At 45.0% G+C, this 14478-nt stretch overlaps 1 protein-coding gene across 1 annotated transcript in view; it reads left to right on the top strand.

The window, feature by feature from the left end:
* The first annotated feature begins 486 nt into the window (after nucleotides 1-486).
* TMEM200A (transmembrane protein 200A) overlaps nucleotides 487-14478 on the top strand; it is a 70149-nt gene continuing 56157 nt past the window's right edge. The window contains exon 1 of the mRNA XM_061207347.1: nucleotides 487-1375. The gene's annotated coding sequence lies outside the window, so the exon portion shown is untranslated. The remainder of the gene's footprint in view (nucleotides 1376-14478) is intronic.

The following is a 14478-nucleotide window of genomic DNA, read 5'->3' as shown; positions in this document are numbered from 1 at the left end:
TCTGTCTCTGCGGAATAGGAGGTAACTATCATTAACATTTTACTCTATGAATAGGGCACAGTCCCCACTCACAGGATGTTTGGGGGCAAGGAGGATTAACCTACACCCCTCCTTGACTGTGATGTTTGGAGTTGAACCTAAGCACTGCTCATCGAAGCCCTCAACGATCCGGTTCGCCCTCGTCCTCCCTGCCCATGACCCTCGCCCCCGAGCCGCTCTCCCGGAGCCCCTTTCCGGGCTAGATCTGGTGGGCGCTCCAGAGCGGTGTAGATAGCGGACGTTCGCGGTGTCCGCTCCGCGCGGGGTTTGGCTCCGCTTGTGCAGCGCCCGCGCAGCCCGCCAGGGGGACCCCGACCCGCCCAGGCGGCGTCTGATAAGAAAGAGTCCGAGGGGCGTGGAGCCAGGGTCCTGCAGCGCCTGCTCCGGGAAAACCGGGAATCAGCCGCGTCTTCTCCGCTCCTCCGGGGGCTGGCAGGACCCCGGCTCCGAGACCGGGGGTTCCAGCGAGAGGCTCGCCCCGAGGGTGGGAGTGTCCGTTTCCACTCTCTGGCCTTCCAGCCCGGAGAAGAGCTCCTGGAAGCGGGTATTTTGTTCTCAAAGATAGGTTTTTGTCTGCGGTGATTCCCTGTTCTGGAAGTGCAACTTTGCGGCCGCGGCACGGGTCTTGGGGGCTGGGGGTCCTGGAGGGAGAAGATTGGATTTTGTCTGCATCCTCGAGGAGGAGGCTGGCGGCGAGATTGGGGGCGGCCGGGCCGGGGGAGTTCCCACGGGTCGTGGACGGCGTGGCCACGCTCCTGGTAGCCCGCCCGGCCCCCTGCACCCCGTCCCCAGCCTCCTCTTCGGCGCTTGGGGCGTGAGGTTTGGTGGGCATCTTTCGGGAGCCGAGCGGAAAACTTTTCCCTTCCCAGCCCCGGTCCCTTTTGTCTTTCTTGCGCGGCGGCGGCGACGACTGAGCAGCGATTCCCTGTCCCCTGCCCGGCTCACCGCGCCGGGTGACCTCCGAGGGCGGGAGCGCTCGGACTCCGTGCGCCCTACGGCTGCGGCCGGCGTCCCGGCGACCCACGGCGGGCACACACAGCGACGCGCCCCCCGCCCAGAGGCCGCCGCCGCCACTCCCCTCCGCCGGCCCGCACCCCTCGCCGCCCGCCCCCTCGCCTGACTCATCCGCCTGCCGTGGCAGCGCCGCGCCCGCTGCCCGAGCCCCGCCGGGATGGGGAGGGAGACCGCGGCTGCCCGCGGCTGCCGAGCTTCCTGCTGACGCCCCCGACCCCGCCGCCTCCTTCGCTCGGCTCCGGAGGCGCCCGACGTCCCACCAGCTCCGGGAGTGAGAGCCGCGACAGGCGACCGGACCCCCGAGGCCCCGAGCTCAGGACAGGTGAGGGGGAAGGAAAGGGTGCTGCCGGCGGTGGGGAGGTGGGTGGGCAGTCGGTGCAGTTGAAACGGGGCGCTGCTTTATTCCCCCTCCCCCGCCCCGCTTGGGACCCCGGAGTCAGGGTAAACACTGTCTCCTGAAGTTTGGGAAATAAACCAAGCCCGCCGTCAGTTCCGGACTCCCCAGTCCTCAGAGCGCAAGAGGAGCCGTGCGGGGCAGCCTCCCGGAACCCGGAGCCTTGGAGCGCCTGGCTGGGTTTCTCCAAGCTACACCCTCCTTTGTCTCCGTTCCAGAGAGTCAGCATTCTCTGTAAAGATGTCCACAGCGTAATTTATAGTAGTCCTTGGCAAGAGCAAAGTGTGGTCAGGGTTTTCTAAAGCAATATCTGTATGTGGTAGTATCTTCGTAGGCGAAATGGAGACGCGAAGCAATTGTTTGCCAAGTTCAGCACTATTCTTCTCCCTATGGAGTCTGTCCTTAAGAGAAAGGGCTGAGGGTTTGAAAGATTTTCTCCATTAATCATTCTTTTGCTATAATTAATTGCCCAAGCCAGCATTTCACATTTTGTACGTACAAGCTCTCTGTGTGTATTTACTGCCGCTAGATTTCGACTGAGAAGTATGTGTATGTGTGTGTGAGGTGATATTTGTAATAAGAACAGTTCACTATTTCAGTACCAGTTTCAGGCATTGGTAATGCCAGAAAGTCAGATGCTTCACATTTATGTAATTTACTCATTGAAGTCAGACCAAGTACACCTTAGTCTGGTGTTGGACTAAGTATGTTGGGCTAAAGTGTCTCTTACCCGGATTTTTCTTCTAAAGACCTTCGGAAGTACTTGTGGACAACTGTATATACAGAAAACATTTCAAGAATCAACAACTATTCTTATTTGTCAGTAAGAATATCGAACTCTTAGGTTTTGCTGTCAAACCGAGTTCTGAGATACACTTTCTGTAGTGCTTTATGAATAAATTATTACCAGCTCCTATGAAAGCTATTTACTTTGCTGGTTTGTCATGTCTTGTGTTATGGAAACACTTATAAAATGACCTTCAAGTTTGTTATTTGGCTGCTGATACTCGAATATATTACCATTTTGTAAAAAGTAGGCTAAATTTCAAAACTTCTCAAATCTTTATTTTTCCACTACTTTTTCCCCATACAGAAGCATCTGCTTTAGTTTCATGCTTTTCAAACAGCTTAAGTGAAGAATAGGCATTCTTCTTAACAGAAAGTAATGCTTCTATTAAGTAGAAACTATAGTTAAATGCTTTAGTAATGTTATGAGATATTTTTTACTCAAAGTATATATACTGAAGGGTTAGGAATTATTTTCTCTAATGAAGTCCTACTACAGAGCTCATAATTGTGAGATGATTTAAGTATAATTTGTAACCCTGGTTATAATTAGCTTTGTATCCTAGGCTGGGGAATCTTTCAGTGAAACAGAGTTGTGTGGGGAGCTTCTGTATGCAATTCCCAGGCAGCTGGCACATAGAGATTTACCTGTTGCTTCTGAGTCAGGTCCAGAGAAACACATGTAGTATTCCAAAGGCACCCATAAGCAGAATGGATTCTTCAGGAAAGATCATTGTAAAGAATGATGGCTGCACTTGTATTCCAACTTGGAGGAATTATTAGTGAAGCTTTTGAATCTTCCCAGAGTTAGATCGCTATACTTGGACTTTCGTAGTTTCAGAATTTTGACAACAGCTCATTGGACAGAGAAAGATAACTACTGACATACAGGGGGAGTGGATTTGAACGGTTTGTTTAAATTCTCTTATCCCCATGATAATTCTCAGCATAAAGGAAAAGAAATTCATTTTAATTTAGGAAAATAGATAAGAACAAAAATAAAAGCAGATGTCACTTTTTACATTTCTTAAACAAAATTAGTAGAAGATAAAATAGTCTTCATGGTAATGCATATTACTTATCAATAGAATGTACAGTCTAAAAGAGGAGGCAGTTTTAAAATAAATTTCATTTAGTGTTGCTCTCCCTAAATGGGAGACTGCATGGGGAGTTCGGTCAAGCAGAACACATTGGCAAAAAGAACTTGCGTAGAGATGGAAAAAACAAATCTGCAGTGAGATGGACCCCTCATTTTATGATGGAAGATATGATTTGCAGTTTTATCAAGTGTATTCATTTCAGGACTTAAGATATGTTTTGTCTGCTAAGGTCTGATATGTGCCCAAGCATTCAGAAAACATGGGTGAACCCTTGTTATGGTGCCAGGCTTGCTGAAGGACAGCAAAGTAGCCTCTCCTATGGGAGCTTACAGGCTGGCGGGGAGGGGACTGGAAAATGTGCCATAGATCGCTGAGCACCTGGAATAGTCCTTGAGCATCAGGGGACTGGTTCACACTGGGGAGCAGGATGGTGGATTTCCAAGGACACTGGATGGGGAGTTGGAAAACCCAAGTTGTTGTCCTGGCTGAGACACTAATGATGTGGCCCTGGGTATGTTTCTAGGCTTTTCTGAGCCTCTCTGCTTTCATCGACAGACCAAGGACTTTGGACTGTGATCTTTTCATCCTCTTTTTAGAATGCTGCCTGATGAGGAGAAATCAGGATGAGGTGTGGGTGGTGGTGGGGTGGTGAGTAGAGTTTGGGTTGGGGGAAGACGGGCTGGAGAAGACAGGCTGTGCTGGACACAGGGAAAGAATAATGACCATGATAATAGAAGGTCGAGGAGATCCGACCTGGGGCATCTGGCCCATCATTGATTATATGAGTTTAAAATACATAACAAAGTAATAAATAGCAACATTCACTTAGTACTTGATGGTTTTTGATGAATTTTCACACATAATGCCAATTGATTTTCATTACAACCACAAGAGTTTATTCAAGCAGAAAGGTGGTGAAACCAGGAGTAATTTCTCAAAGCACGTTTGCACCAGTACACTCCATTGCCTTTCTGTAGAAACAGGAAAAGCTAGAACACACTTCGGAAACCCTGTGTAAATGGGAGAGAGATATAAGGGTGGCATCAGATTTTAGTGGGGTTTCAAATTTCTGAGTAAAAATTTAGGTTACATTCTGGAAGATAAGAATCTCCAATTGTGAGATCAAGACCTGACACATCTGGAATTCTGATTGTTAATCTTTAGTTTGATTACTCCTGTTCTGGGCTTCCTCCTCATCTCATCTCCCTCCCCAACCCCAGCAGGAGTTCTGGTGATTTGATTATTACAGTCATTGATAAGACTTTTCCAAGAGTTTTGAGTGCAATTGGAAAAAGGAAATTCTCATATAAAGGTGGAGATTCTTGGACCATTGTACTGTTAATTAATGGGATATGTTCCAATAGGAAATTGTGCTTTGGAAACTGTCAACAGAGGTGAAATTACACAAAAGTTCATGGGAATGTGAGCAAAGTGTGAAGATGTGGATCTGTGCATTCCTTCCTACAGTGCCCTTGTCACTCTGCTCCAAGCACTAAAGGGGGGTCAAGTGCACTAAAGGGGGTCAAGTCCCCTCCCCCTCCCCCTGTGTTCCTGTGGAAGGGAGCTGATCAGGATTCATCTGGTTATACACTCGAGGGACCTACATTTAACTGCGTTCGGCAGAAAAAGTAGATTTATTGGCTCATGTGACTGGAAAGTCCAAACGTGGACTTTGCTTTAGTCATGGCTAGAACCCAGAGCCTCACATGACTTTGTTAAGGTTCTTTCTCTCTCTCCCCATTTCTCAGCTTCTCTTCTTTCTGAATCAGCTTCATTCTGAGGCCTCTTTCTACGTGCTAAGAAAGGTGACCATTGGTAGTTCCAAACCTGCATCCTTGGGCTTTTGATCCATAGGAAAGAGAGGTCTTGTCTCTTCCAGGTCCCATTTATAGAAATCTCCTGAAAGGGCTATGGTTGGCCCTGCTATGGAGGTCATTGAATCAGTCTCTGTGTCCAGCAGAGAGCGCTACTGTGATAGTCTTGGACTGGATCATGTGCCCAACCCTGTATATATGTGATGCTAGTGGTGGGATGGGGAAAAGGAGACCGGTAGAGGCACCATGATTGACATGATCTTCTATTAAGATCGTATAGATCTCCCAAGACAATGAGGCTGCCAATCAAAAACAACATGTCTATTATTGCGGAGAATTGCCCCCTCCATTTTGAGACAGCCACTTGCACAACGATGTGAAGTTTGCACATGGAAGCAACTCAGGTGACCACGGCCATGCAAATTCCAGAAGTGGGACCTTCCTCCCAGCCAAGGCAAAGCTAGGTGATGAAATAATTCCCTCCATGTCTAGACTTTGCTAAGAGGACCCAGAATATTGTTGAATGAGGAGCCCACCATTTATCCATGTCCATGTGCTTTTAGCAAATACCCCTGTGCCTTATTTCCAGCCTAGGGATTTTATTTCCAGAAGCCCTGGTCTTCTAGGGATCATTTGATTAGAGACCCCTACTTTGGGCATTATGAGATTAGAGACCCAGTGACACAGTGACAGTTTGAACAAGGAAGTAAAGTGATGAACACAGAACTATTGTTTATACAAGTTTATTGAGTTTGTGGGAAATGGGCAGAGGGGAGGCAGCAGGCACAGATTAGGGTTACCACTTAGGAGACCTAAGGTAATAGGTCCCAAATTAGAATATTGGCATGTGCGAGCAACATTATTAAGGTCTGGTGAGGATGAAGGAGCATCTGTGTTGACAAAAACATTGGTAGGATGAAACAGATCAAGGGGAACCAAACCAGGAAGGTAGGCTGGGCCAGTAGGTGAAGTGGCTGGGTGTTATAGGTAGATTCATAGCAACTGGACTGTATCGAAAGGAGGCCTGTGGCCACCACGTGTCCTAGGGGCAAAACCTTTATATGTGTAGCACTGACATTTATTAAAGACCTACCTAGTATGCCAAGTCCCATGTTAAATGCTTTACATTCATTATGTTATTGAAATCTCATAAAAGCCCTCTACTGTGAGAAAGCTGAAAGTTAGGGAGGTAAATAAGTTGCTCAAGGTTATGTGGTCATTAAGTGGTAGACCCGGGATTCAAACCCTGGCAGTCGGAAACAAAAGCCTGTGCTTAAACTATGCAACACCACCTCTCAAGGTCAAGGTCAGAATCTAGTATATCAGGCCAAATTGAAGGATGGACCCCAAATTGGGCCTCCCAGTAGGCAACCAGAGTGCCAGAAGTGCAGGTCAGACAGAGGGGATGGAATAGAGGCTATCAGGGTGAAGGTGTAGAGCATTCGTGCTCAGCGGCAAGCTGGACAAGAGTGCCACAGGAAGAATAGAACAGGCGTAGATTCTTGGTTTGGGGTTTGGGTACAGGGAGGAAAGTGAGTGGGGGCAGCATCAGGAAGTTGAATAGGTGGGCAGATCAATAGAACTAGAGCTTGATGGTTAATCTGAGAACAGGAACTCTGCCATCTGCCCTGCGTTAAATATCCTTCGTGGTGTAAGTCAATAAGAATACGGCATGGGCAGCTCCTTAGAGAGAGACAGAGTTCTATTAGTTGTCAGGCACTCTTAGGGGAAAAAAGAGTTAACATTTGTAGAGCATCTGCCATGTGCCTTAGATATATAATCTCACCAAGTCTTCATTAGACTCCTGGGAGGAGATATATTTCGGCTTTTTTTTTTTTTTTTTTTTTTTTTGAGCAAGGAAATGAAGGCTTAGAGAAGTTAAATTACTTGCCTGAGCTCCTGGAGCCAGACTGGAAAATGAAGGAGCTGTCATGGAAACCAAGATATACCTGTATCTCCACCCCATCCTGGATCTTCAGGGAGTCATCCTGGTCCTGGCAGGGCAAGGTCAATTTCAAGTCTGGGCCATAGACATGGGGAAGTCAACAGGGGTGTATGGTTGGGAAGGGAGATCGTGAGTGAACGTTTAGACATCTGAATGTGAGCTGAGAGCAGGTCACCTGAACAGCGTTGTCCAGCAGGACTGTATCCGGCTTTGGCAGAAAACTTAATAACTTAGTAGGTTTTCCCCCCTCAGTGCAGGATCGCTATCATCATGCAGGATAGATACGTCAGCAAGTCAGATGTTTGGAGGGCTTAATTTTAGTCACTGACTTCAGTTGAAGAGAAGGGACCTCTGCCAGCTGCCATGGCCTGAATTTACCTTTATACACAAAGGTACTTTTCCGAGAAATATGATAAATAAGAAATAGATACATACATGGAGAGAGTTGGAGAGAGAGGAAGAGCATTAGCACATACTGAATGTAGCAGGTATGTGGAATACACTCCAGCTATAAAGGTCTATACTTGAAGATGCTCTAAATGAAACTATTTACTGATGAAATATGAGTGATATATCATTCCCCAACAAATGCAAGGTCAAATTGGTCTCTGTAAATTTATGACTGGATGTAGATGTTCGCTGTGTGCAGTGAACTGTGTATACATATGATAAGAAGAAGGGGAATGAAAAGGTAAGTGAAAAGAAATATTTGAGACATAGTTTTGAGAATTCATAGCCTATTTGGGGAGGTAAGACAACCATGCGTGAACTTTTAAAGCAGCACAATGGAATAATATGATTTCAGAATTGGCAGGATCTTTCAGAGAGTAATCAGGATCACAGTGTTAGCCAGTATTATGAAATACAAACTGAATAGTAGCAGATGAACATAAATGTTATGGAAACTAAAAGGAGTGGGACCATCTGAAACGTGGAAGGCTGATCAGGGGAAGCTTCTGGGAGTTCTGATAAGTATGCGCAGAAAGAAGAGACAAGCGTATTCCAGGTAGGATGACTAAACTTCTCAATGAGCCAGAGACCACTGGGAAATGACTTGTAGTTGAACAGGTTGGGTTTGCTATTTGTTACAGTGAGGGAAAAGGTACACCACAGGAAAACATGGGGTGTCGCAGTAAAAGGGTGTTAGAAATGCGTGATTATAGGATTTGGTCTTGTAAGTGATTCGGGAGAGGGTTTAAAGAAGCAGGACTTTGCTCTGCATTGAAGCAGGGATAATGCTATGAGTTTGTATCTTAATAAGTCTTATCTAGAAGGAGCAAGACTAAAGAAGCTGACATTATAATTGGCAAAGATGCAGCAAATACTCATTAGCCAGATTAGGGGAATATTGGTCATTTTGGGATAATATTTGTGTTTTTGTTTGGGTTCAGATAGGATTACACAGTGGTCTTGTTTCTGTCCTGATTCATCACGGTCACAGAGTGGCCTCGTCTGGTGTGGATGCTCTGTGAAATCATTTCCATCCAACAGGAGAACCCCAGGGCCAGCTCCCGAACGTCAGGTCTACTGTGCTCTTTCATAAACTGGAAATTATATTCCAAAGTGTGTCTGATTTCATGCACCAACTGAGATTCCCATTACAATATGATCCTGTTAGTGAATTCTTCTCTTGGAGTTATTGAGGTGATTTTCTTCCTATTTTGTAAAATTTTATTTAATAGCATTTATTAAGTTCCCACTGTTTACCAGGTACCCTGTTAGATTCTGGGGAGGTCAGGATGACAAGGGTCTCAAGAATCTCATAATCTAATGAGAGAACTGCATGCAAGCCAGTGACTATGATGCCTTGAAATAAAGCTGGTAGAGATATGAGAATAGGTAAAGAAGAATAGGGGCTCCTGGGATGAAAGTGATGCTGAGAAAGAGTAGGCTCTTTTACAAACAGCGAGCTAATCACAGAGGTGCTGATAGGTTGGCAGCTGCTAAGGTATGTTTGCAGTTTTGAGAATCAGCATCTTTGGGCTGAAATGCAGTATGAATCGAAAGATTCTCAGTCCTTTCTCTAAGATCTTGGTATAGAAGAGGCATGCATTTTTGGCTCACTTGGCAAAGCACGTATCAGATCAGCTCAGTGCAAGTATGAGAACATACATGTGCAAGTATTTGTGATACAGTAGACTTAGCATTTCTGAAGGGGTGTTATTATTTCTAATAAAAGCAATACATGCTTCTAATGAAAACTTTGGAAAATACAGTAACTATAAAAAAAATCAGGGAGAAAATCTGTCTATAATCCCATGACTCAAAAGCACCCATAACAGTTTGGCATTTTTCTTCCCCTTTATATTTAATGAAGTTTTTCCATAGTTAATAACATATTACAATGTGCTCTGTTTGCTTAACCTTGTGTCCTAAATATTTTCCAGCTTCTCGGCAAGCTTTATTAATGTTGTATAATATTTGATTGTATGATTTACCGTAATTTATTAACTATTCCCTTAAGATTGGACTGTTAGGCTGTTTCCAAATAACTGGTCTTATAACTGTCATTTTGATGAAATCTTTGTTCATATTTCAGATTACTTCTTTAAGCAAGATCCATGGAAAAGTAATTCCTGGGTCAAAGAGTATAAATATTTTAAGACCTTTGGTACTTAATGCCAGACTGATTTTCAGAATAAGTGAACTTGTGATTGACAGTGCAGGGGAATCCGCTTCCCCCTCATCGTGCCTGCCCTAGGGGTTTATTTATTTTTTTCTTAAATGAGAAAAGCTACCATTTCAAAATGAGTAACAGTTACGCCAACTGCTGATTTTGTTCCTTTGTACCAAAACCTCTCTTTTAGAGTGGAGGTTGGTCAAATGTTGTGATGAACCACTCGATTTAAAAAAACTTACTCACAAAGTGGTCCTGAATATTCAGATAGGGACCCATGACAGAGAGAAAATTAGCTTGTGAATGACTTTTTAAAAAAATTAATTAATTAATTAATTAATTTATGGCTGTGTTGGGTCTTCGTTTCTGTGCGAGGGCTTTCTCTAGTTGCGGCAAGCGGGGGCCACTCTTCATCGCGGTGCGCGGGCTTCTCATTATCGCGGCCTCTCTTGTTGCGGAGCACAGGCTCCAGATGCGCAGGCTCAGCAGTTGTGGCTCACGGGCCTGGTTGCTCCGCGGCATGTGGGATCTTCCCAGACCAGGGCTCGAACCCGAGTCCCCTGCATTGGCGGGCAGATTCTCAACCACTGCGCCACCAGGGAAGCCGGTGAATGACTTTTTAAAGCCAATGACAGGCAGGCACATCGTGCGAGGGCACACTTCAGACCGGTGTGGAGAACCTGCGAGTGAAGGTGATGCTGGACAAAGGCCCCACTTTTTGGAGCAAACGCTCTGCCAGCCTCGCCTCTGTAGCTTGGCAGTCAGGTCCTCGCAGTCCTGGAATTGTGGAACATTTGGAACTGTTGCGCTCGTGGTCCCTACACCGTTTGAAGGGGCTGTCACCCAGGGAGCATGGTCTGTTTCGTTCAGGGCTGTGCTCTCAGCAGGCGACCCAGGAGCAGTTAGTGCTGATGGGTAGAATTTGAGGTCGGCTGTGCCCTAAGGTAGGATGTGAACACCTGAGGGATAGCTCCTTCCCGAGGCCCTCTGCCCTCTTAGTCACTGATCCCGCCAAAACGAGCCAAACAAAGATTCTGAATTTGGAACCTTCTGGTTTTACCCCCTTTTCCAAAGACAAGCCAACCATATCGAAGTGTCCAGTTTTCAGAGAGATAAACCTTGCCTTATTCCACAAGAAGGAGGAACTTGGAGTTTATTCAGACCTCGGTAGGGTATTTATTGCCCCAAAACATTGCTTGAGACTACAAAGGAACTGTTGAACTTTACCATAGCAGTCAATTTGAGGTGGTTTTTGAGTGCCTGTTTCAATGTTTCCACAACTGCTCTTTTGCTGCAGAAATAATTCACAACTACAATAAAAATACTTCTGGTTTTCTTCTAAAAGTTGGAGAATATTATTATAGTGTTATGACTCCATTTTCTTCTGTGGATCTCAGTCAATAATTTTGAGCAAAATTATTTTCATTCATTTGTTCACCAAATCATTATTTACTGAGATTCATTCAGTAGTTGCTGTTGAATTATATTTATGACCCATTTTGTCAAATGTTAGGTGTGCCTTACACCATGATAGTGTAGAAAACCAGGTAGGAAAGTATGACCTATACATTTATTATTTGCTCTCTGATGAAACATATAAAAGTTCTCATATCATCATGCATAACGTAGTAAATGCAAGCTCTGTAGGAAGTTCATTCTTTAATAATTGAATCAATAAATGTTATGTGCCGGGAGCTGGGGATAGGGTAAAGATCAAAAGAAAGGTTGTGGTGGAGTGTACATCCTAAATGAGGAAGACAAGTCAGTTTCAGGAAGTAGAAAGTCCTATGAGAAAAGGAAGGAACCGGATGTAACAGAGTGCCTGGGGTTCTGTAGATCAGAAGGTCAGGAAAGACCTCTCTGGGCTTGTCATTTGAACTAAGACCAGCCTTGCATATTGGGGAGGGGAGGTAGGCTTTATTTTCAGGGCACTGGGAAGCCATTAGAAGGTTTTTCTTCTGGAGCATGATGTTTGAGGTCATTTATTAAAAATAGTGGTTGAGGTTTAGAATGCTAAGCAATATTGTGATGATGGTGTTGGAGCCGGGAACAAAAGCAACGTTCGCGTTAGAAACTCCCTGTGTAGTTCTGCTCAAGATGTGCCCTACATCATTACGTGGCTGAAGGCATCCCATAAATAGTATATCCACCTTCAAAGGGTTTTTAATATGACTACAAATATTCTATATTAATATAAGTATAGTTCTGTCCATAAAATATAAACGGCTTAGTCAGTCCACTGTGAAGTTTTTATGTAAAGCTTATATTTTTTTAACTGTGCCTAGCATAGTGACTTGTGTATTGTATGCATTCAGTAAATGTTTGCTGAATTAATTATATTGAATCTTCTATACTGTCAGTAAAATATCACCCTACGATATAAAATCACATTTAAGACAGAGTACTTTTATGAAAAGACCAAATCATTTCTTAGAAAAAAATTTAGATAAAATTTAGGTAAAATGTTAACTGTACTCTGAATATTAATAATAATTTTCAATTATAGTCAAAATTAAAAGTTGAAATATTGAAAATAAAAATCTAATACACAGCTATAATTATCTTCTTTATATGCAGTATAGGTGGAAGTCTCTGGAAAGTTCATATGTTAGATAAAGGTTTCATTAGCATCAATTGGTTTTATCACACTCTATGTAACACATGTGGAAATTCCTTATTTTATGAGTCTCCCAATCGTTGAACCAACCTCTATTCAGAACTCTTCTGCCAACACCGGCGTAGTGGAATATAGATGATAATAGCATATAATTAGTGATGTTTGTGAAGCTCATTGTCTTCCGGGAGACCGAGTTCAAAATATACTTATTGAGTCATCAGACATTTATGGAGAGTGGGCCAAGTGCCATCCACTGTGGTCAGTTCTGGAAGTTAACAGGCTTCTCGCGAGGAACTCACAGTGCAGAGAGCAATCTGGTACGAACTTAGAGCAAGGGTGAGAGTTTTGAAAGATGATCTTTGGGTCTCCCTGAGTCTATGCTTGGGGAAAGGAGATGGTAGTGAGTGAAACTGTGCATTATTTCACAGAAGCCTTCAATGTGGAATTTGGTTAGGTTTTTTTTTTTAAAAGACAGATTACAAAAAGAAGACAAAGATAAAAAAGGCAGCACGTGCCATCCATCTTTCGGTAACAAGGCCACCTGCGTCCCGATTCTCATTTCTACTGATATGACCCTGGGGGTTCCCCAGCTGCCAGTGACTCGGTGTTCATTTGGCAGGAGACCCAGGGACTGGCAACATCCCCCTGCCTCCCCCAACACACAACCCCATGAACCCTGCCCCCTTGGCTCACCAGCCTTGGGGTCTAGGGACCTAAGCTCCCCCTCCACGTCCTCATGGGCACCACTCCTCCAGACCTTCATATACTCCTGCAGCTTTAGATCTGCTGTCTTCTCGGTTGCTAATAGAGCATCACTTATTCATTGCTTTATTCATTCACTCATTCAATAAATATTTTCTGAGTACCTACTAATTTAGGCACTAGATGTATAACAGGAAACAAAATGAAGTTCCTCAGGAGACAGACGATACATGTATACTTTCTTGTGACAAGTAATATGAAGAATGAAGCACAGCTCAGGGACGGAGAGCGCTGGGATGGGGGTAGTGTGGCCTAGTCACGGAAAGCCCCTGTGATTAGGTCTGATGTTTGAGCAGAGACCTGAATGAAAGGGAGGGAAGGACTCATTAGAAGGTCTGGGGGAGAGGCGAGTGCCAGGCAGAGAGCAGGAAGTGCAAAGGCCGGAGGAAGCAGCAGGAGAGGTGGGGGTTGGCTTGGAATGTTTGAATAGCAAAGAGGCCAGTGTGATTAAAACAGAGCAGGGGCTTACAGAGGGCCTTGGGGCCACGAGGGAACTTTGGACTTTACTCTGAGTAGCATAAGAGGCATCTGCCAGGATCCTAACCTACAGTGGGGGCTTTGCTGGGCCCAGTCCTCGTGGTCATTAACTAGTCTCAGAAGGGAATATGCAGCGAGTGGAGGCCTGGGTGTTCTGCCTCATCACCTGTAGGCCCTACCTGATGGGCCTGAACTCCAGTTCAGGATTCTCAGAAGTGATGTGATCAAATGAAAGTGACACTGATAAAGACTTTGAAGCAAGAATAACCCAGAGAATTCCAAAGGAGATGTTTTACTTTGGGTGTGAGCAAAATTTTGCTGTGGAGTGGAAACTGTGCATTCACCGATTCAGAGTGTGAGAGCCATGAGGAGACTTTTTCATACAACAGTAAGAAATCTGAAGTCTGGAGAAGCAGTCCGCTTTTGCTAAAGTTCACTTACTAAGTATTAGGTGCAGATACAGGATTAAAATCCAGGCCTTTCTCCTCCTGATCTTGGCTCTTGAAGAATGGGGTGACATACATGGGTTAAGGGAGAGAAACACTGTGAAATTTGGCCAGAGATTAGCTACCTAATAAGAACCAGGACTGTCAGGGTTAATGGCTTGGAGCATGCCCAGAAAACCTCCTTAAATATCAGCATTCATTTGGTCGAGAGATGATCATGGAGCAACTGCTGTGTGTGTGGTGCAGGGGGAGCAGCGAGCTGTGTTCACAGGGTGCACATGGAGCTTACGCTCTAGTAACGGGGGCAAAAACTTACGTCATAAATAATAAGTGTGGGACTTCCCTGGTGGCACAGTGGTTAAGAATCTGCCTGCCAATGCAGGGGACATGGGTTCAAGCCCTGGTCCGGGAAGATCCCACATGCCGCGGAGCAACTAAGCACGTGTGCCACAACTACTGAGCCTGTG

The sequence above is a fragment of the Eubalaena glacialis genome, chromosome 12, assembly GCF_028564815.1.
Source record: "Eubalaena glacialis isolate mEubGla1 chromosome 12, mEubGla1.1.hap2.+ XY, whole genome shotgun sequence".
NCBI lineage: Eukaryota > Metazoa > Chordata > Mammalia > Artiodactyla > Balaenidae > Eubalaena > Eubalaena glacialis.
Note: the sequence above shows the minus strand (reverse complement) of the source record. Positions and strands in the feature narration are given on the sequence as shown.